Source organism: Serinus canaria, chromosome 3 (assembly GCF_022539315.1).
Source record: "Serinus canaria isolate serCan28SL12 chromosome 3, serCan2020, whole genome shotgun sequence".
In the NCBI taxonomy this organism is placed as follows: domain Eukaryota; kingdom Metazoa; phylum Chordata; class Aves; order Passeriformes; family Fringillidae; genus Serinus; species Serinus canaria.
The window spans coordinates 20,247,189-20,269,323 of record NC_066316.1 but is presented as its reverse complement, the minus strand read 5'-3'; the positions used below and the strand labels follow the sequence as shown (position 1 = coordinate 20,269,323).

Below are 22,135 nucleotides of genomic sequence, written 5' to 3'. Positions count from 1 at the left end.
ACAGCATTGCTCAAGGCAGATTCCTTGTTCTAAATGGCATTGAACATTTTTACTTGGATATTGCAACACCACATTATGTGCGCTGGGATATAAACAGAGCAGTAAGCAGTGCTGCTGGCCTCTGGATTTAAACAATAAGCCAGAAGACTTGTGTGTGGAGACACAGCTAGAAAATTGAGCTACCACCAAAGTATCTGATGCAATGTCTGTATCTTTCTCTAATTTGCTGCTGACCAATTATTACATTCAATGCTGAATCACAGTCCTAAATAATAAAGGTCAAAGTTTTCATGGACATTTTCTGTGTTTGAGTTGCCACCTTGAAATAGCTAAAGCTGTGTTTTACAGCTGCAAGGTTCCCAAATTTCTCACTGAGATTGTATGCCCTCAACATCAGAAAAAACAACGCCTCACATCATCTCAAATCAAAACCCATTTCATTGGAAAAATAGGTTTAACCTCTGCCAAAAGGATGGGCTTATCCCTAAAAGTGTATTCACATTTTAAAAGTCCAGGTCTAGAATATTTGTTTAGTCAACCCCGATCTGATCTCACCTCATTTCTCAACTTTGTTAAATACCAGAAAAAAAAAAAGTTGTACAAATTCTGGAAATTTTGCACATCGTAATAAATATTTGTGACTTTTTAACGTAATACAAAACTACTGCAAATATAACATTTTAAAAATAATTTTATAGGATCTCTCTACTGATGTAAAAACAGCAAATATTTGTGGACATTCTCATGATTACAAGAATTAGATTCATGCAGCTTTTCAGCAAATGCTGAAGTGCTACAATCATCCATGCTGTCCTTTGAGATAAAGGTGGGAGCAAAGCAGCACTGTTACGGAAGCATGCTGGAGTTGAGGATGCTGACCTGGCTCTGTCTGTAACCTGCTGTGACCTACTCCAGAGCACCATATCAAAACTTCCTTTTCCACATCAGCTTTCCTAATATATAGCTCACCCAAATAAAGTGTTTTCCTACTTTCATGTATCAGGAGGAGAGGTAAGAATCCTGTGAAAACAGATATTTGTGAAGTTATTTGGGATTTCTTAGTGCAAGGCAATATAAGCTTGTAGTTCTCTAACATTTATTAATGATTAGTAAAGAGAAGATAAGACTACTCCACATTGTACCAAATAGAGGAGTTTTCCTTTTCCAAGGAAGTTTTGGTATTATTGTCACTACTGAACCATGCTGCCACATCTCCTACTAACCACATTAAACCTGTCTTTTAAGCTGTGACGCTGCTCTATGAAGACAGTCCATCTACTTTGAAATTAAGCCCCAACTTGTTTAACTCCTGGCAACGCTTAACCAGAGCCCTATCAAGCAAACACGAAAAACAGCAAAAAGAAAGTGACAGAGACAAAGCCATTCTAAGATTGTTCATCTCAAACCGATATGTTCCCGAAAATCTAGCATTCAGAAAACCTTCGTCTCTGTCACCTATTGCCTCATCTCATTTCGACATGTTAGCCAATTACTATTATTTTCTTCCCTTTCCCACCAGAAAGGACGGTTTTTTCCCCAAAACGCGTTTAAATGGCGAAGGGGGTGCCCGGTCCCTTGGTGCTGTGGCCGCAGGAGCCTCTTCTGCCTCAGCATCACTGCGAACACGGCCCGGCTCCAGCATCCCACACAGACCCCTTACACAAGCAGACAAAGCGGCGGGATTTGGGGAATAGCTCTTAGCCCTGGGAAGGGACCCCCACCCTCTTTCCTTGCTCAGACATCACTTAGTGTAATTCCTCAGCTTTCGGCAACTTTGCTCCGCACCAGCAACCCCCCCGGAAACTTCGAGAAGAAGAACAAAGGGGCAAAGAACAAAGAGCCAGGGAGGGGGAGGAAAGGGAGGGGAGGGGAGGGGAGGGGAGGGGAGGGGAGGGAAGGGGGAGCTCCCTCCTTTCGGGTCAGGCCGGAGACCCTCCCCTCCGGCCGCCCAGGGTCAGCCCTGCCCACCCGCCACGGAGCCCCGGCCCCGGCGGCTGCTGAGCGGGGACGCCTGGGGCTGGCTGTGGGCGCCCCACCCGGGCTCTGAGCCCCGACACAGACCCTGCCAGGGCTTGCTCGGGGTCTGGTTGGCGCCCGCTCCTGCCGTGCCCTCAGCGATGAGATGAGCGGGGGAACGCTGCGCCGCTACCTCCGCACACAGCCGTGCCCCCCTGGGCGCACAGCCCTGTCCCAGCGAGGGCCCGCACCGAGCATCCTCCGCAGCATCCCCCGCAGGGCCCGAGGCGACCCGGTCCCCAGGACAGCAACACGTGTCCACCCCACAGCCGCGGTGCCAGAGCCGGGGCCGCTCCGCAGGACGGCTTGAGGGGCTTTCGGGGGCAGCTTGAAAACAGCGAGCAAGAAGCCGAGGCGAAGCAGCGGCCCCGTTTCTCTGCGGGGGTCCCTCTCCCCTCGCAGCAAAGTTAAACTTTTCCCAAAGTATCGCTATGCACCCCTTTTTTAATGTCCCGCTTCCCTCACACCCCGTCTTACCGAAAGCGACCCCTCTGTCCTGCTTCCTCTGTTATCAGTTAAACAACCTTGAAGAGCTGCAGGTCCCCTCGGCTACCTGTTGCTGAAAGGCCCCTGCCCTCTTATCGAGGGATGGGGGTAATTAAATCTGTTGTCACGGTGTGGTCACACTGTGCTGGCTGTGGGAGGTGTAAGCCCCGTGCGGCTGCGGGCAGCGAGCAAGGGGAGAGGGGGAAGGTTTGGGCAGGACAGCCGTGCCCGGCGTCGCTGCCCGAGCTCAGAGCGAAGCCAGCGGGACAGGGAGAGCCAAACCCCGAGCCGTGCAGCAATCCTGTCATTAGGGACCACACGCACTAAGTGCCATCCTGCAACTACCTCTTAGAGAACGGCAGGGAGTTATCATTATTCTTCTCGGGCAGGCATTTCCAATTTGGAGTTAATTGACGCTGTTCTTCATTTGAGTAATGACCAAAGGAAAGCCGAGCTTTACCTGGGAAACTTTAAGAGGTTTTTCTTTACCCCCGTCCCCCTTTCTTTCTTTTTGATTTAAGACAGAAGTGAGCTAACAGAACCTCCCTTTCCTGAAGGTGAAATTAATCTGGTCCTTCGGGACCGGGAACAAGCCGCGAGCCCGGTACCGAGGCGGGACTCGGGTGGCCGCGGGACGCCGTCCGGGAGCGGTTCCGAGTTCAAACCGGGCTGGACTCCCCCTAAACTATTCCCACCACTCCCAAATCCCGAGGGGGAAGAGCCCCCTCGTCCCGGAAGCCTCTGCCGGGAGCATCCCTCATGTGCGAAATCAGAGAGAGGTGGGGAACTACACAAACAGCTTAAAAACCTGAGGCTGGCGGCTGAGTAGCGTGAGGCAGAGCTGGAACATGCGTTTGCGCGAAACGCTGCCCTGGGAACGCGAGGAAAACTTGAGCGCAGCCTATGCCCTGAGTTAACTAAAGCCAATTACTTGTCTCCATATAAAAGGTTTCGCGTATGGTTACAGTTGAGGAAATACGAGAAGCTGATGAGTCTGTTTTGGTTATGATTTAATCAAATAAATTAAAGGAGAAGGGTAAGGATACGCCCAATTTGGGACTTCAAAAAAAAAAAAAAAAAAAAGGCATGACTTTTTTGGAACGCTCTCTGTCCAAAGCCTTTCCTGTTGTACAGAGCAAAGCAAGGCTCTCGGAATCCACTGATCTCATTACTGCTGGGTGTTTGGGGTTTCTCTTTTCCTCCCAATGGAGTAACCTTTCATAAACGGTTGCAATTTCGGGGGGAAAAAGTGAGTAGGTGCCAAACCAAGCTGGGGGTGGGGCAGAATTTTGCGTTTCAAGCAATTTAGCAGACAACAATTCTGCTTACAGCAGAGAGGTAGGTGGATACTTGAAAACATCTTCCACCGGGGTGTCCTACTTTGGTAATTCTAATTAAAACAAGGTTCAAAAGATGCTAAGAAAGAGCAAGCCTCTTGCTTTATTTCCAGTGGGCGTGGGGGATACCGTCAGGCACAAAGAGTGCTTCCAGCTTGTTCTAACGTGCACCTTTGTTTAAAAGAAAAAAAATAATCAAGCTCGTCCTCTGATTTCAACTAATGTATTTTTAACTGGATTTCTTTGCCCTGCATTGTGTGATCTGATACCTACAGTGTAGCCCTGGCCCACTTTCAGCCCTGCGGGTGTCCTGCATTGTGTGCGTGTCTGAAAGAAAAGGAAAAAGTCTTCCATCTCACACTCTTTTGCCCTGTACTTGTGCTAGGGAATTGAATCGTGTCCAACCTAGTGGTCAGCAAAACCCGCGCCCTATTTCCCTTCTCGCTGCCTTACCCGATAGGAGACGCAACTTTGTAGGTGCAGCCTGGCTGGCGTGCCTGTGACCGTCCAGGGCTTCGGATCAATAAAGCAGCCAGTTTTCTGACGGTTTTTTTTTCCACGGCTGCTTATTGAAAAGGAGCCTTTACTGCCACCTATAAATAGCGCTGCATCCAAGTCAATCTTTTTTTTTTTTTTTAATTTTTTTCCTCTCTACATAAAGTAGCAAAGTTCTAACCAAGATGCCGCAAGTTCTCCTTGCTGCTCAGCGAGGGCTCGCCCCTGAGGGGCTGTGCTGGGGGTCCTGGCTCCAAAGGCGGCTGCGCTGCCGCGTCCAAAGGGAGCGGGGGCTTCGGCGGAGCCAGCCCCAGTCCCACACCAGCCGCCTTTGAACTTTGGTCCCAGGAATGGGAAGGAGAGCAGCGAATACCGATACTCACCGCGCTCTTTGCCTTTCCTGATGTAAATCCGTCTCTCCCTCTTCTTTGTGTCTAAGTGAGCAGAGGTTACATCCCGGGCACGCGGTATAATGCCCTGGATAACCCCGACCCTGCCTGTTAATTTAATGCTACGCTAACCGCAGAGTGTGTGATTGGAGCTCGAGTGTCGGGTTAGAAAAGCTCCTCTCGACGCTGGAAACAAATTCGCTTTCTCTCTCCACACCCACCCCCTTTCCACGCAGAATCTCCCAGCCCTGCATTCCTGCACGAACCAGGACACCTACCTTTCCGTTCCCTAGCACAGATTGCATTTTTTGCCCGCTCTGGAAACCACTGTGCAATTCCCCGGACCCACGTGCCGTGCCCTGCCTGCTGCGTGGGGCTCGGACTCACGCACGGCGCCCCGCCGGGCTCTGGTGCTGCCGGGAACGCGCTGAGACCTCGCGCAGGGGAAGGAAGGCGCTGCCTGTCGCCCCCCGTGCCCCTCGCTGACCCTTCGCTGGGGGCGAGGGGCCGGGGCCATCTCTCTCTCTCCCCAAAATCGCACGCTCAGCCCGCGGGACTGGGCTGCTCTACGGGCGCTTTCTACCTGCCGGCACAGCGGGCTGGGAGCTGACGGACAGTCATTGCTGTACGCGGAACGATCAAACCCCCTTATCCCTGCGTGATCTCGAGCTCTCTCTCTCTTTATTTATTTATTTTTAATTCCCTTTCAATTTCCCCAAATGAGGTGTGATGAATACAGCTCGTTGTCCGCGTTGATACCAGGGTAATAATTGTCAGGGGGTCTGAGGGCTCCAGGAAAAGGAAAGCGGAGGAAGAGGGAGGGATACAACCTCCGCTGTCTCGCTGTTACTAATTCCCAGCCGGCTCGGACTCAGGGGACAAGGCGATCGCTTAACAAACCCTCCTCCTCCTCCTCCTCTCCCTTCACCACTCCTTCCTTCCTTCCTCTTCGCCGGCACATTTTCTCCCCCGCGTTTGCCCACGTTTCATTCCTCCTCTTCATGAGGAATAAACCGTGCAAACTCAAACTAAAAAAAAAAAAAAAAAAAAAAAAAAACGGAAAAAAAAGGGAAAAAAAAAAGGAAAGGTGGGTGGGAAGGATACAGGAGGGGAATAAAGAAAAATAAGAAAGGGGAGGGAGGAGGAAAAGGACAGAAAGTGTCTGTGCCTGATCGCTGACCATCTGTGCAAAAGGTGATCATTGTTAGGTACTCACATGGCTGGTGGCAGAGCAGCTCTTAGCAATTAATAAGTCTCTCAGCTTGAGCTCTTCTTTCCCCTTTTGGATGGCAGCACTCTGCGTGGCTCGCTCTCACTCGCGCACACACACAAACCCGATCAGATGCTGCAGGACCGGCCACTTTGCGAGGGCAACAACACGGGAGGGTTTGTATTACTCCAGGTTCGTGTGTGTAGCCTATAAATAGCGAACTTTTTGATGGAATCAGCTAACAAATGAGAGGAGAAGGCGTAATTTTGCGCAGGAAGCCCCCCTTTCTCTTTGCAAGATTAAAACCCCCCAGGCAGCAGACAGAGCTAAAGTTGTGGGTGTGTAGAAAGGAATTTAACTTTATTGTGATAGTGCGCGAGATTTGTTTGTTTGTTTATTTTGGGGGTTGTTTTTATTCCTCCCCCCACCGCCACCCTCCACCAACCCATACGTTACATCCTCCTCCCTGCCTTCCCAGCTAGGGGCAGGAGCTGACCCGTATTAGCACCGACTTTAACTCCAAGTTGGGAACACACGGCGCATCTGAGGTTTTTCTTTTGGTGGTGGTGCCTGTTGTTGGTTGTTGGTTTGGTTTGCTCTTTGGTTTTGGGTTTTTTTGGGTTTTTGTTTTGGGTGGTTTTTTTTTTTTTTTTTTTTTTTTTTTTTTTTTTTTGCGGGAGGTGGGGGGAAAGATGTCCACGCGATACCGTGTGGAAGTGCAGGAGGCGGGCAGGCAGGCTTCCCTGAACGTTCCCTCATTTTGAAAGCAAGTGAGGAACAGAAGGAGAACAGGTCGGAATTATTAGGGGTGTGGGGGGAGGAGGGAAGAAGGCGGTACTTTGGTAGGGACGAAGTGTGTGACTGGGGCTTGGGGTCAGTCACGGAGCGACGGTCCCGCTCGAGAGAAAGTGCCTCGACATACGTGGCCGTGGGGGTTCCGCGGTGCGGTTCCCCCACACCGCTGTCCCGCCCGGCGCAGCGGAGCCCTGGACACACGTGGGCGCCGCGGGAACCTCGTCCTTGCGGGTGTCCGGGGCCCGGCCCTTCGCGGGTGGGCAGCGGGGCTGGCCCGACGGTTCGGGTCCGGGCCCGGGGGGAAACCCCTGCTCCAGAGCCCACCCCGGCCTTCCTCGGGCAGCCTAAGGGCTACTCGGGGTCGGTTCCCCCCGCCGTCCTCCCTCCCTCCCGTGTTTTGTCGGAGGTCTGAGCGGTACCGGCACGTTCGGCGTCCCGCGGTAACGACAGCCCCCTGTCCCCGGAGGACATTGATTTGCGGGAAGCTTAAGGCTGGGCCCTGTCAGCAAAGGGGCTGCCGCTGATAAGTATCCCACCGCGGCGGCTATGAAGAGGTTTTCTCCCCTGACAGGTGCCTGACAGGGCTGTCCGGGAAGAACTGCTGACCTGTCTAAAGAAATATATCTGCGTCTCCCGGAATGGCAGGACAGATGGTGCCCGTTCGCACCGCGGCGACTTCTCTCGATGGCACACACCGAGCGGAGCTGATGAGTGGTTTGTTTTTATGGCAGGGAGGTAGCGATGCTCTCGGACATCCCGTGGCAAGGGCTTGATGGGAAATGTCCGCTCCTGTACAGGCGCGAGTGACACAGAGACACGTACCGGGAGGGCAGGGGGGCGGCGACACCGCTCCTGCCCGCTCCAGCCCCGTCCCCGCGTACATGACCTGCCGCAGGATCGCCGAGGCAAGGGGCTTTCGGCCCCCCTGCCAAAGCCGCGCCTCCGGCTCCCACCAGAGTGGTTCTAAAGGTCGCTCCCCCCCCGCCCCCACGCCCCTCGGCAGAGGCGGCCGCCGCGGAGCCCTGGGCCGGGCTCACGCTGCCTTTGTGCCGCCCGCGGGGCCGCGCAGGAGCCCGTGTGAGGCAGCGCACTGGGGGAGGCAGCGCCCCCCGAGCCCTGTCGCTCGGAGCCGCTCTCCCTCCCGCGGCCCCGCTGGGGCAGTGCCCGGGCGCAGACACCAGCGGCCGCACAGGCAGTCCTGGCCCCTCGACCCCCCGGTGCCGGCGGCGGCTCCTGCTACCGGAGCGCCGACCCCGGCAGTCAGTCCCTCTCCTCCCCGCGCCCGGATCCCACAGCTCCCGCGTGACGCGCAGCCCGGCGCGCTGGTCCATCCGCGCACATTTCCAATCTCATGGCTCATAAACTATTAGCGAAGGGATTTCATTATTCACCTTCCGTATCTTACAAAGGAGAAAGGAAAAAAAAAAAAAACAACCCCACAACAAAAAGCCAAACCACGCGCTCCTGGTAACAGCAAGACCGGGCCAGGTTTAAATCCCAGCGCCTCGCAGGCTCGGGGCTGGCGGCCGCGGGGGCTCCGCCGAGTTCCTCCCTCCGGCGCTGGGCTCCGGCCGCGGCTGCTTGTCCCGGAGGGACTGCGGGGGTCAGCCTCGGCAGAGGGCAAAGCAAAGCAAAGCCAAGCCAAGCCGTTTTACCGACCGCGGAGAAAATATTCCAGAAGAAATAATAAAATCTTGGGGATGAAAGGGGCGGGAGGGAAATATGGTTGTTTTCCTTGGTTTTTTCCTTTCCTCTTTTTCTGCAATAAATAACACTGGGAGTTATTTAGCTCTCCATTGGAATGTGACAGATGACACTCCGGGGCGTGCAGCACAAGCGCTCCGCGGAGCCAGGGCGGGAGCCCGGGGACGCGACGGAGCGCGGGGGGAAGCGGCCGGGCGGGGGCTGCGCCAAGCGGCACCAGGGCTGCCGGGGGCCGGGGTCGGGCCGAGCTGCAGGCGGGGAACCAGGGGCAGACGTGAGCCTCAGCAGGGCGCCTATAGAAACATAAGACCCGATCGAGGGAAAGTTACTGACAGCCTGGATGAGTCGAACACAAATGTTAATACAGCTAACTTTGTTTGTTTCTTATCCCGCCCCCGCTTCCTTTCATGATCTTTTTTTTTCATCCTTTAAGAAATAGACTGCGAAGAAGTTTAGACCACGAGGTAATTATAAAAACCAATATAGAGATTTTGAAAGAGAGAGCCACTTCACAATTTTATACCGAGGAGCAAAATATTCTGGCGAAGTCTGGGGTCATCACCTACAACAGAGCAATGTTCCCTCCCTGTTTAATATACATGGTGTGGGAAATGGAGGGAAAACATAGCTAGCACCTGTAGTGCTAAAGGAAAAAAAAAAATAAATTACAACATCGTATTTTAGGGCTATTTTGCAGGACATTCTTCAAAAATAGACTCATTTAATTATAGCTCTAATGATTTTCTCTGTGAGACTGCTAGTTAATAGTAAGGAGGAAATGGGGTTTCTGTCGAGTTTTTGCATTTGGTGTCTTTAAAAAAATAGTAATTTTTCTATGTGTTAATAGCGCATCTGGGACTGCAAGTGACCAATTTGGAAGTGACCTGCCGAAGAACCAGAACTCCCTTAAAAAAAAAAGAAAAAAGAAAAAAGAAAAAAGAAGTGTATATATATACATACACCGCCGTATCGGCGTGATCCTGGCAACTCCAGGGCTCTCCTTTCCCTTTTTGTAGAGAGGAGGTGATTTTCCAAAGGAGCGAGGAGATGCGCAAGTTCAGCAGCAGCCCGCCGCCCCCCCCCCCGGGGCCGCGCAGCCCCGCTCAAGCTGCGCGGGCGGCGGCGGCCCCGGGAAGGGGGGAGGCGGCCGAAGCGGGCGGGGCATTATGACCGGAGCCCCTGAGCAACGTCTGCGAGAAGGCCGTGGCAGAAAGGCGGATTTGAGCTCTATGGGAGGTGTGGTACGAACACCAGTGGGGGGGGGGGGGTGCATGCAAGCTCACGCGTGGGTGCTACAAGCTCCAGACCCTGTTCGGCAGCTCCCCGCCAAGAAGCATAAAGAGAAGTCAGCAGCCTGAAAGATAAACTCATTTTCTTTCTGCTGTTGCCTTGTCAATGCTTACTTTGTATTATTTTTTCCCTTCATGGTTAAATTAAGTGTTGTTTTAATTTTTTCTTTTTTTTCCATTCACATACGCACTTCAGGCAGGCTGGATGCCTAATGTGGCACCCACCCCCCAAAACTGGCACTGGAGTATGTTACTGCCGAGTTACACTTTAACTTCTCCGTAGGTAATAATTAAAGACCTTCTCTTTAAATCTGTTTCCCCCACAGAAACACGGAGGCTCTCTTTCGCAATAGATTATATTGATCACACACAGGGGCACGCTCTCCTCGGAGCTGCCGTCTGTGAGCTGCTCTCAATTCTGTGCTGCTTTTCCCAGATCTTCTCCCAGTTTTTTCCTGAGCTGGAAGGTTTCTTTAGGGATGCATTTCTATGAACGCTCCCAAATTCCCATAAGAGGAAGCTCCACGTGCTGAAGGGGACAGCCAGTCACTCAGATGCAAACCTGCAGGCTTTGGCCATAAGTCTGGGTTTTGTCCCACAGTTCCACTGTGTGTGAGTTTAAAAATAAGATATATAGGTGTAACAAAGTCATCTGACATCAGTAATGGAGTATCTCCTTCTAGTGAAAATAACTCCAACATTTTTTAGTGGCAACACTTTTCAAGAAAACCTTCAGCCTTGTCCTAACAGCTGCACTGAAAGTTTTAGGGGCTCTGAGTTACTTGGGATCACAAATTAATCTGCCAGAGAAGTGTGGCACACACCTGATATCAACTGCAGGTCAAGAGCTGGCCAGTTCCAGCTGGTCCCGCATTTGATTTACTTCAGGCTGTTAAGATGTATGCTGTGGTGTTTTGATAAGAAAAAAGGAGTCAGCAGTTTGATTTGGCAATTCTTTCCTTTCTTTTTTTTTCTTCTTTTTTTTTTCCCCTCTGAAGAGAGCCGCAGTTTAAGCTGAGGAATTTGTTGTTGCTGGTGGGATGGTTTACAGTGGAGTATTCTAGCATGGGGCTATCTCATCACATACTGTTAACACTTAAATGTGTTTCTTACTCTCCCAAGTGAGCCAGACTGTGCCATGAACTTTTGTGCAGCTTGTTTGCCTGAGGCCTTCAGCATCTCTGGCTGGTGCCTTTGTTGGGCAACTCCAACTTGGAGCAGCAGCAAAGGCAGTGACCATCACCCAGCAGGTCACATCAGCAACCTGCTCAGTCTTGGTGGAGCCCTACCACAGCTTTCCCCTCACACCTCTACCACAGGGTCTTGTCCCTGAGTTTCATCAGATGCCACAGAAATATTTCAGTTTTGGGTTTTTATACTGTACTGATGTACTCATACAAGCTGAGTGTGGAGGCTGCTTGCTCAAAGCTGAATTAAACTATTATTTGAAGATATCTCGTGCACCTGCTGTGCCCTCTCTTACAGCCCCCAAAACTTTGGCTCACAGAGAGTTAAATTGCAATAATTACACCAGGGATGCTATCTCAGTGTATGTGCAGTGTTAAGAACACCTGCAATACTCCAGGCCAGAGGACCACTGCACAAATCACACCCCTCAGAGGTGGCACCAAGGGGTGCATTAACAGGGGACTAAGGAGCAGATCAGGTTTTTTTATTCTATCCCAGATTTTTCTTTTCCCTTCTTCTTACTTTAGCTTCTCTGCCTCTAAAATAGGGAAGTAAGAGTCACTGACCCTATTGCTTTTCCATGAGGCAATTGGTGTTTGAAAAAAACCCAGAAATCCTCAGAGGACATAATCTGTGATAATGTATATTCTGAGGTAGATGTGCTGCCATTCCTTGTATTGGGGTTGGCAAATGTTTCTCAGCAGAGGCCACGTTTTCTGTTGCACGTAGCTTTAGAAAAAACATCTTCACTTAGGCTGAAAACTGATATGCTGACTGTCTGTACTGGGCAGATTATTTTGAAAATACCTGCCAAAACAATTTGTCCATTTCTAAGAACAAGGTTATGGAAAAATAAACAGTTTTGCTCATACTAAAATGGAAACTTTTTTCCTTTGAAATGCTCTGCTGCCCTCAGGCTTTGAAGCACAGCCTCAAAATGTGACCTTTTTTATTTAAAAAGTGTTTTTTCCCCCTCTGTCTGAAAATTTATCTAAATGTGTCTAACTTACAAATATTAGAAATTGTGTCATGAACAGATGGCCAGCAATTATTTCTTTTATTCTAGCAGGAAAAAGGGAATGCTAAAGGTTGGCCCTCTCTGCAAACAGAAGCTTAAGGATACAGTGGTGAGGCTAGATTTCCACTTTAATCCCCACATGCAGGTTTCCCCCCTGAGCCTGAGCTTTGGCACAGAACCTGAGAGGTAGGAATCCTATCTCTCCCGAGCTCCAAGTGATTTGAAGGTTGTGTCAGGAAGAAAGGTCTCTGTGTGAATACAACACAGAGGAAAAACACCATCCAGCCTGTGAGAGAGCAGGCAATAGAATCAGCCAAGCCAGCCAGAGAGAAAAGCTGGGACTGGTGTTGTTAGGAGGCAGGAGCCTGGGAGTGATTAGGTAAGGACACAGAGGTTGTGCAGAGAGAGTAGAGAGAAACTGTTCTGTTGAGGAGCCTGGAGGGCAGACAAGAGGGCAAGGCTGGAAAAACCAACTAATGTTGTCAGGCAAGAGCAAGGATGCTTAATTGCAGGATGTTCAGAGTAGCTGGGCTGAATTTCATTTGCAGCATGGTAGAAATTCTGAAAGTCAAAATGTGGAGGTTTTTTCCACTATTTGTAGCCAATGCAGTTTAGCTACATAATTAATGCTTTTTATTTGGAATAGAGTCTGCTTTCTAATGCTGGAAAAGAACTGACCTTCAGGAGAAGTGTTTCTGAGATAATTCAAAACATATTTTAATTTGTGTGTGTGTGACCACTGAACTAAGGAAATGTGTTATATATTCAACACTGGCTGCCACATCGTGGATGTAAGAGAAATGACTTACCTGAGGGCTTCAGAGCATCTTGCTTCAGCTTCCATACATTAGGATACATGACCACACAGATTATATTCCACAAATTTCCTGAAGCAGGAACAAAACCCTGCAAGGTACCCTTCCTCTGGGAACAGATCAGTACTTTGTAGGTTTTATTCACTGGATTCCTGTCTAATTTGTCACAAAGCTGGGTACAGCTCATGTACAAGGTAGTGAATTACAAGGACAGAAAGCAGGACTTGCTGGCAGAATCGTTGCTGAATTTTACCTGCTGAGTTTGCTTTCATTCCCCATCCACTTCAAAGATTCTACAGTGTGGGCAAAGTTGTCTCAAGAGGCAATAATTAGTTGAGATTTTCATGTGACAAGGGCTCATATTGAAATTTTGGAGTCTGGTGGACTGAAGTGAATCACTCACTTTGCATGGACTAGGCCAAGCAATGCAGAATGCCAAACAGGTTGAAATATCAAGTAGATAATGTCTCTAATTGGATACCCAAAATTAGCAGGCATTTTGTACTTTAATCTCATTTGTTTGGAACACAGATTTATAAAAAGGATAGGATGATATAATCCCTTCAGCTTCAGGCTTTAAAAAAGAAGCACACAGATGATATGTGTGGTGGGGAGAGGAACAGGAAAAGAACAAGATTAGGATTTGTATACCCCAGATATGGCCCCATGTAGGTAAATTTAACAGTGGAAATATCTCCGGAAAAAAAGCTTTGCCCATGCCCTACTCTGCAAGCCAAAGGGGTGCTTGTGAAGAGGATCAAGCAGAAAAGCCCCACTGCCTTGACAAATTGTGTTCATATTTCATTGCACAAGAACAGATGAAACAAAGGCTTTGTAAAGTTATTTGTGAAAAGCAGGAAGGAGAGGGAGGAAAATAGGGAGAACAAGCCCAAGTACCAGAGATCATAGAAATAAGATGCTGACCCAGAAGAGACTAAAAGTGTGTGTCTGTATCAGTGAAAGCACTGAGATCTGGGGACTCTTCACATCAGGTATGTGCCGGGGTGACTTGCCTTTTGGTTACTGCACAGTCTCTTTTCCTTTCTTTCTGGGCATTTTTTCTCTTACATAGTTTGATGCTTGAGGAAAACTTTCTTTTTTTTTTTTTTCTCCTGGAAAATTCCTCATCACCTCCTAGCACATGATGGTGCAATGACAAAGCAGGCAGGGATTGGTCCTGAGCGATGTGATTAGCTTTCATTCTCTCATTTCCCACCGGCTTTACATGTTTATAGGGCCTGAAATACTCTTTTAATTTGTGTGTGTCTTAACAAAGTTAATCATAATAGCAAAAAGGCAATCAAACAGGAGAGCCCAAGCACTTTCTAACATTTTTATTTCTCAATAAGCACCTATTTAACTCCTTTCTTAGTGGGTAGCACTGAAACCTGTTCATTTGGAACTGGTCTAAGATCTTCAAAGTATTTCAGGGGGATGGATTTAACACTAACAGTCCTACAGACTGCCATACATCTGGCTGGCTTTAAACAAACAACAGGGAAAAAACCCTACTCTTAAACTCCTGAATTTCTGTTTTCCATGTTAGAATACAGAAGAGCTCCAGAATCTCTTCTTTTAGTCAAAGATAGGAAATGCCCTCACCAGGTACATGGTTCTGACCTCAGTTGGAGGATCCTTGGCCTGGAGTCAAGCAGTCGCTGCACTCACTGAAACAGCCAAATTAACTGTCTGCTCAGCCATGGATTAAAATTCATTCACTGATCCAAGACAGTAAGTGAGACAATAATTTTCTACTCCTGCTTTGTTTTGCAGCAGATTCTCATTCAAAACTGACCTGCAGTTAAGCATCAGGTTTTTTTTACCCAGTGGTAACCACAGTGGCATTGTAAAGTTGTACCTCCAGTAATTTCAACAAGTAGGATAAATAAAAGCAGATGTAAAAAGAGAAAACTCATTCTGTTTCCAGTAGCACAGAGACTGCATGAGAGCAGAGGACAGAAATTCAGGAGTCCTGATGCAATCAGCAGTCACCATTATTTTGAGTGGTAACTTGTAACAAATAAAGTGTCATTTCCTCTGAGCCAAAGACCTCTAACAGCACTGCCTTTACCACCGCAGCCTAACTCCTTTCTTCTCTAACAAGCCACAGGCTTGACTGAAAGGTTAGAGAGTAAATTGCTTAATGCTTTCTAGAGACCTCAAATATGTGAAGTACCCAGTGCATAAAAGAGAGAGCTTATTTCAAAACCAAGCATAGCAAAACTGACCTGCTGGAGAAAAGAGCCTCTGTCTTGTTCCTGCTCACATTAGGTTCTGTTTCTAAGAAAGCAACCTCTGCTTCCAAGTCCATCACTTTTAAACCAATATACAAGACAGAAAAACTAATACAATCTAATTATGCAATGATGACCATCTGGCTGTTTAGGAATTGCAATTGACCCAGATAACAGCAAAAGTTTTTCATATCAGAGGCAAAAATTTAGGTGTGACACCAGATCTCTCCTATTATCATTGATAATGACAAAACAAAATTTTAAGAGGTAGTGTAAAAGTCATGTTGGTGGAAAACAGTATATCTCCTGCTGCTTATATATCTTACACATTGTCAGCCTCTTTGCAGAGCAAGAGTCCTCCCACCAAGACCAGTAGTAATAAAAGAGGATAGGGAAAAAAGCTTTTCTCAGTGTATCTGACCAAGTCTAAGATCTGGTATTCATGTCAATAAAGCTTTACTATTGCTTGTGATGATAATCCTGTATGATCCCACCCCTGAGGTGGCTATAACTCATCATGAATGAATGGATCATTATATAAAAGTATGTACCTACTTTGATGTACAGTAATCTGACTCTATCTCTTTGTGGTGAGAAAGGCCCCCAAACAACAGTAGGGGTGGTCACAATAAATCATTTGAGTATAAATTTAGCACTGCACAGTCACTCACTGCAATAGCACTTCAATATTTCATAGACACATGTTCCAAGGGAAAGGGTTTGTTCATAAATACACTGATGATATAACTGACTTATAACTGGACACTCCCAGTGTGAGCTTAGAGAGAGGTGTAAAATGAAAGTTTATTCTGATTTTCTGGGTATGATGATGGCTTTTCTGCTAGCAGTGGCTGGTCCAGCCTTGTCACATGTGCTCAAAATTCTACATTCACTCACCCACACTGCCAATATATAGGAAAAGAAAGGCAGAATTGTCTGGGAGAGTAAATTCAGGATGAGGAAGATATTTTGGACCTGCTGTGTGGCCTCACTCCTGGGGAAGGTTTGCAAACAGGCAAAGAGAAGCCTTTGCCTAGGCAAGAGCCAGCCTCCCTAAAGGCAGATGAGCACTGGTCTCTCACCAAATTCAGCTTGTCGAGAAGAGCTACAGTGTTTAAACTACTTTTGTGGGGTGATTTTTCCCTTTTTTATTTTTTTTTTCCTCCAGGATTACTCCACCTTTCTGAGAATGAGCAGCATATGCAGGCTTAGTTGTGACTGAGCAGAGAACTCAGAGAAGTGGTAAATGCTTGAAAGGATACAGTTTTAATTGTGGCTCTTGATAAGTTTTCAGATTAGCTTTCCCTTCAAAAAATGGAATAGCTTTTAAACTAAATATCCATTGTAAAATGTATTGACAATAACAGAAGTGAAAATTCTGTATATTGAACTCTCACTATTTAAGGGAAGCTCCTGTAAAAGTAGACATTGCATGCATTCACTGCAACAGACACATTAATATTTTGTTTTGTACAGAATATAGTCTTCAGAAAGCCCAGTAAGCCACCATCTTCTGCATGGACAAAAGGCAATGACAATGAAGAAGATAAAGGGTGTAGAATTGCATGGAGGGGACTGATGCTGAAGATCAGACTTCATCCTTACTGATAAGTAAGGATGCTGAGATGAATAAAACCAGAAATTAATTCCTGGCCATCATACAAATCCTCACACAATCCTCTTTTAATGATTTCAAAAGTTCTCTGCCCCTGAAAAATATGTATTTTCTATTAGTAACTACACACTTATTTAATTCACCTTCCTAATAAATCAACACACGTTGGGTATTTGCTTTGCAGGCTCCCTTTTCCTCAATACTGAGGATCATACAGTTAATGCTGGAGTATTCATTTGAAAAGCTGAGGAAGAGCATTACAAATAAACAAAATCTAAAATGAATTAAACTCCTGTATTATTCAGTGGAAGTATAAAGAACAGCAGTACACACATTTAGAGTCATAAATGTACCAACAATCTTAAATGAACTAGTATTTTTAAGCATGTGGCTGAATCAAGTAATGGACTGGAACAGAGCCTATACTCAGCAATGATCTATTCAGATTCCGTTTAAAGTCTGTTTAAATTTAAGCTCAGAAAAATAGATTTTTAGCCTAATAAATCTGCCTCTTTTTTACTGCTTGGCAGTATGCTATTGTGATAGGAGAGTCACACCTATTAATCTGAAAGTGCACTGGATCCTCTCTTCACGAATAAGTTTTCTTCAGTGCATATTTATATCCTCCACAGCCTTGATGGAGTGACTCTCATTTATCTTGAAACAGATGGATATCAAACCCAACCCTTTCTTCAGATTAGAATGTATTAGGAATTGCTCAGATCTATCAGTGCCCTAGATAGAAGAGATTCAGACCTTTCCTTTTGTACTTGTCTCATCTAGCAGAGAAGTTATGCTCTGTAAGCTCCACAGTGATCAGCCTGCTGGGGCTGACTTCCCTAAGCCCCGCTGTGCAGCTACAGAGTTGTCTTCTCCTGAAGGCAACTCCAGCCAAGGTTCTCACCTCAGGTGATCTGACTTGTCTTTTGGGGCAATCCCTTTACTCCCTTTACTCTGTGCCTCAGGAGTAGCTGTGAGGGTGCAGCAGCAGCCTCACACCTACTCCTCAGGCACAGACTGTACCATCTGTTTAAAGAGGAACTTTTTAAAATAGAAATCCCTCAGTGGCTGGACAAGCATTATCTGGCTTGTCCCAAGCTTAAGACACCACCATCCAAAACAAACCAAAGCTGACTGAGTGTTCTTCCCCAAGGCAGGAGCATACGAGGGCTTTACTTGTTGACCAGCTGGTGCCATGCTGGGATTGTACCAATGGTCTTCCTACACCAGTCTGGCACCTCCTCATGAGCCAGAATCAGAATCAGACATGTCCAGGAAAAATGTTGGAACTGCACCACAAGGAAGTGGAACTGATCTCCTGGAGGGCTTACTCTGGTTGTAAGAGTCAGTCACTCTTTGTTCAGTCGGGAGAAAATACAATTGGCTTTTATTTACAGGTGGATCAGAAGTGATATATTAATATGAAGGTACTCAGAATCTAAGAGTGTTTATAGTGTCAAGACCAATTTCTAAGAAGCCAAAATTTTCAAGGCTATGTGAGCACAGTGGCATGTTTCTCTTTCTGTTCATATGTTCTTCCCTATGAAACAATAACTTCCTACAACAGCAATAAAGAACAAGGTGAATTTTACATTCACCTAAACCAAACACATTTGAGAAGAATAAATTAAGGAATTTTGTTAGCTTTAATGCAAAAGATTGTGTTTCTGAAGTCTTTATCATTTTATTCCTGCAAAGGAATTAAGAAGATGACATGATTAGCAGGTTAGAAAAAGATCTGTGGAAGTGCCAGTCACCATAACTGTTTGATGAACATGATACTTATGGAATAGATAAGGAGCTTTCTGATCTGGCACTTAAAAGATTTACAACTTGCAAACACCTTGCAGAGTACCATTGATTTAACTGGATCTTCAACGCTGGCACAACAAACCAGTGCTGGAAACACTAAAAGTTCTGCTTGTGGAGAGCCCAGTCATCTGATGCTGCTTGCTTTGGGCCCATGGTTAATTGTTAACATTTTGGGGACAAGCCAGTGACCCTGTGTTCTTGCTCAGGAATGTATGACCCATTCAACAGCAACCAGTTTGTGCTGAATGCCCACTAGGCTGGAATATTTTGGTGCTTAAAGATGCACCGTGCTCAAACCTTTCTGTGCTGCTACTGACTTTTCATCAGACATCCTGCTTTATGGAATATTCTGTCACCCTGCTTTGTAGTGATGGGTGCATTGTACTATGAGGAAAGTTAGTAAAAGCTAAAGATCACTCAAGAAGAAATTGAATGGCTTTTGATTATAATTTCTTATTAGTTAAGAAACTGTTTTAATGAAATCAAGATGGAACACTTTGGATGCAGCAAAATTATGACTTTCACTTGAAATAGCAATAGAAATATTTAAGAATAAATAAATTAGGACATTGTAGAAATGTGATTAAGACCAGTGCAACTAGTAATAAAACCGAAAAAGATACATATTTATTTCAAGTTTAATTTATTTGTGGCTAGCAAGTTTTAATTAAAACAAATCCTATTTGCTGCATATTTACCAATTTATCATACAAGGACCATAAAGTGGAATTATATTGTGTGATTTATTTTGTGGCTGTTTCTCTCTGCTTCTATGTTCATGTCTAAATCATGAAGAGAAAATGAGACCACTAGCAAAATCCAAATAGTTTATTTAAAACAAAATGTGTAATTGTTCAGAAATAGACTATTGACTTTCACTGGGTTAAACAGCTCATGTACTGATTAGGCTTGAAGCTATAATTGTTCTTGTCACCCAAACTCTGCTCAGTCAATACCTTTTTATCATATACATTTTTAATCACATATTAATAAACAAGGAGGTGTGCTTTATTGATGGCTGGATTAGTTTATTGACCAACTCAACAACTCTCTATATGGTTTCTGAACACAGAAACAAGGTCAATGTGTAAAGATGAGGAATAGTACATTCACCATCTTTAATATACTTCAATCTGCCAGTGTACTCCCTTTCTTACAAGTACTGCAATCTCTGTAATTTCTCCAATTATTTTAGAAATTATTTCATGTTTGGAACAATCTCACTGTTCAAGCACCTTTTTACTCTAATTTCAGGAACTTTGGACTTCTAAGAGTTTCTCTAATTTACTATCTTTTTGTCACCTTCAGTAAGCCGCATTATGTTTTAAACCTTTGGGAATTCAAGTTTTCAGATACTTGTAGATTCTTACCAAGTGTTCTTTAATTACTCCTATTTTGGAACATACTGTTCCTGGAAAATTTTTAGATCCTCCTAACTGATAACTTTCTTCTCACTTCTAATCAGTTCTTCTAAGTTTTTCTCTGTAAATTGTTATGGTGAGTATTCTCCTTGAGATCCAGGTTTAAATTATGGCTTCTAAAACAACTGTATGAAATGAACGATTAAAACAATAATAGAATGTGGTACTACCAGCGTGTATTCTTTTCCTGTCAGAAAACATTTGTGCAGAGGAACTCCCATTCTACACTCCCTCTTTTATTTTTGGTTTTTAATTATTGCTTTTATTTTTCAAAGGAATAGAAAGTGGAATAGAAATAGACTTTTTATATGATGGCCATTTTTACAAAACACTGTTTTACAACAGAAAAATAATAAATCGAAAATATGTTGATGAGTCTGCCTGTCAGGCACTCACATGATCACCTAAACCCAAAAGTCATGTGGAAAAACAGCTGACTGCTAGCACACACTTCTCCTCAGCCAGAAACAGAGATGAAGCATGTTTTCAGCTCAAGTTTTTAGTCTCTAAACCCTTCCACATGCTTTTCTCCTTAAGATATTAGGTATGAGGTCAATCACTGCAGTATCACATACCAGTAGCTCTGATTTTACCAGGGGCTCATGCCTGAATAGTTTAGGTGATAAGATGTACAGAAAAAAAACGTCTGGCTTGAATGTTTCTAAAATCACATGCAGAGGCACTATTGCTTTGCTTTCTCCCTGTGCAGTTCTCCAGATGCCTCTCAAATAAGCTCCATTCCCCGCTATGGATTAGAGCTCACAGTAAAGAGAGGCTGTCTGAAGAGGTCTCTGTATTTCTTTTTTTCCCACCCAGAAACTGTTTAGTCTCCCAGAGTATATTGTTATCAGATTTGGTTTTCTTGCAAATAGATTAATTTATTATTTAACTACTTTTCTGCTCCCTCTAGGTCTTTTTATGCTACTATTGTATTTACATGGTTTTTTAGGAAGAGGTGAAATATCTCAGTACTATCCAGTAATGTTTTTCTGTGCCTTTGTCTCTGGAGTTTAAAAGATATATCAATTTTATCCTTTTTGTGAGTGCTGTGCTATAATCCTCTGGCTGCCAGTCAAGGAAAATACTTAAGACCCAAATATACTGAAGTATAAAAATCCAGCATAATGATGGAGAGAAAGCTGCTAGTGCAGTTACAAAACTCCCACCAGTGACCCCCAGGCATTTCAGTTTTAAATGGGGAAGCTTGAGCAAGCAAGTGAAGAAGAGAGGATCCTTCACTCCACTAATACCTCAAAATAGTGTGAAAGGGGAACTGAGACAACAGCAGAGGGTCAGGCCAAACTGGTCATTACCACAAGGTCTTCTCAAGAAATAAAAGGTGTTACAGAAACACATCTGAACCAAGAGCAAACTAAACTCCTGTGGGTGACTAAACAGGCAAACCCATTCATATTCACATGAGCATTAGCCCTGTGAAAGCACAGAGTGCACCGAAATGTTGTGTAGAAGTTCTGGTCATGCAAGGTAAAGCTTCCCAGAGGCACCCTTTAATTGGTCTCATTTTCTCTGCCAAACATCATCAAAGTTTCAGATGTTCAGGCCAGGTCTTGTCACTTTACTATTTCATCACTTTTTGGATTACTGACTCCCAGCATAAGTGTTCTCAAACATATTTGCACCCTGTATGTTTTTCTGCCTTTCACATTCTACTTCCTTCCCTAAAAGCCTTGATGGGTTCTTAAAAAGTAGAGAAAGAAAAATAATGGAGTAGGAACTACTATAACCCCCAGAAGGTAAATGGTTGTCCTGATACTTTTTAATTCCAAGGGCAGATGGAGGAAATTTCATAACCCTTTAGGAACACAGTCCCTTCTACTTAATTTCTGGCCTTTTTAAGAAGAAAAGCCCCAAACACAAGAAAGCCCAACAATCATGCAAGCTGTGGATACCACATTCTGCTCCCTATGTGTGTAGGAAGTATACAGAGTGAGGCAAGCAAAAGCGTTTCTGGGCAAGTTGTTATTAAAGGGAAGGCAGCTACTAGAGCCAGTTTATGAAATGATTGAAATGAGTACTATGCAGAATGAATAGGCTGATTTCCATGGTAGGAACACACCAAACCATGCCAGCGTGGGCTGACTCACCACAAATAGGTGGGTTTGACTCTTGGCTCTGACACTGACTTATTGCACGGCCTCAGGCAAATCCCTAAACATTTGTTTTCAGTTCTCCATTTATTTGATTTGGATAATACTTACATACCTGAAGGGGATACTTTAAGATACAATATGTTTAAGATACTACAAAGATTTGAAATGCTGTAACATAGCTAAGCCTCATTAACACCGTC

At 45.7% G+C, this 22,135-nt stretch overlaps 1 protein-coding gene across 4 annotated transcripts in view; it reads right to left on the bottom strand.

The window, feature by feature from the left end:
- The window catches only part of ESRRG (estrogen related receptor gamma), a 393,435-nt gene extending 388,343 nt beyond the window's left edge, over positions 1–5,092 (bottom strand). Inside the window, exon 1 of one of the 4 annotated variants that reach the window (XM_030235294.2) lies at positions 5,002–5,092. The gene's annotated coding sequence lies outside the window, so the exon portion shown is untranslated. Of the gene's footprint in view, positions 1–2,493; positions 2,822–4,717; positions 4,929–5,001 lie in introns of those variants that run through there. The other 3 variants (XM_050972139.1, XM_030235293.2, XM_050972141.1) reach the window with 3 other exon arrangements.
- Between the last annotated feature and the right edge of the window lie 17,043 nt (positions 5,093–22,135).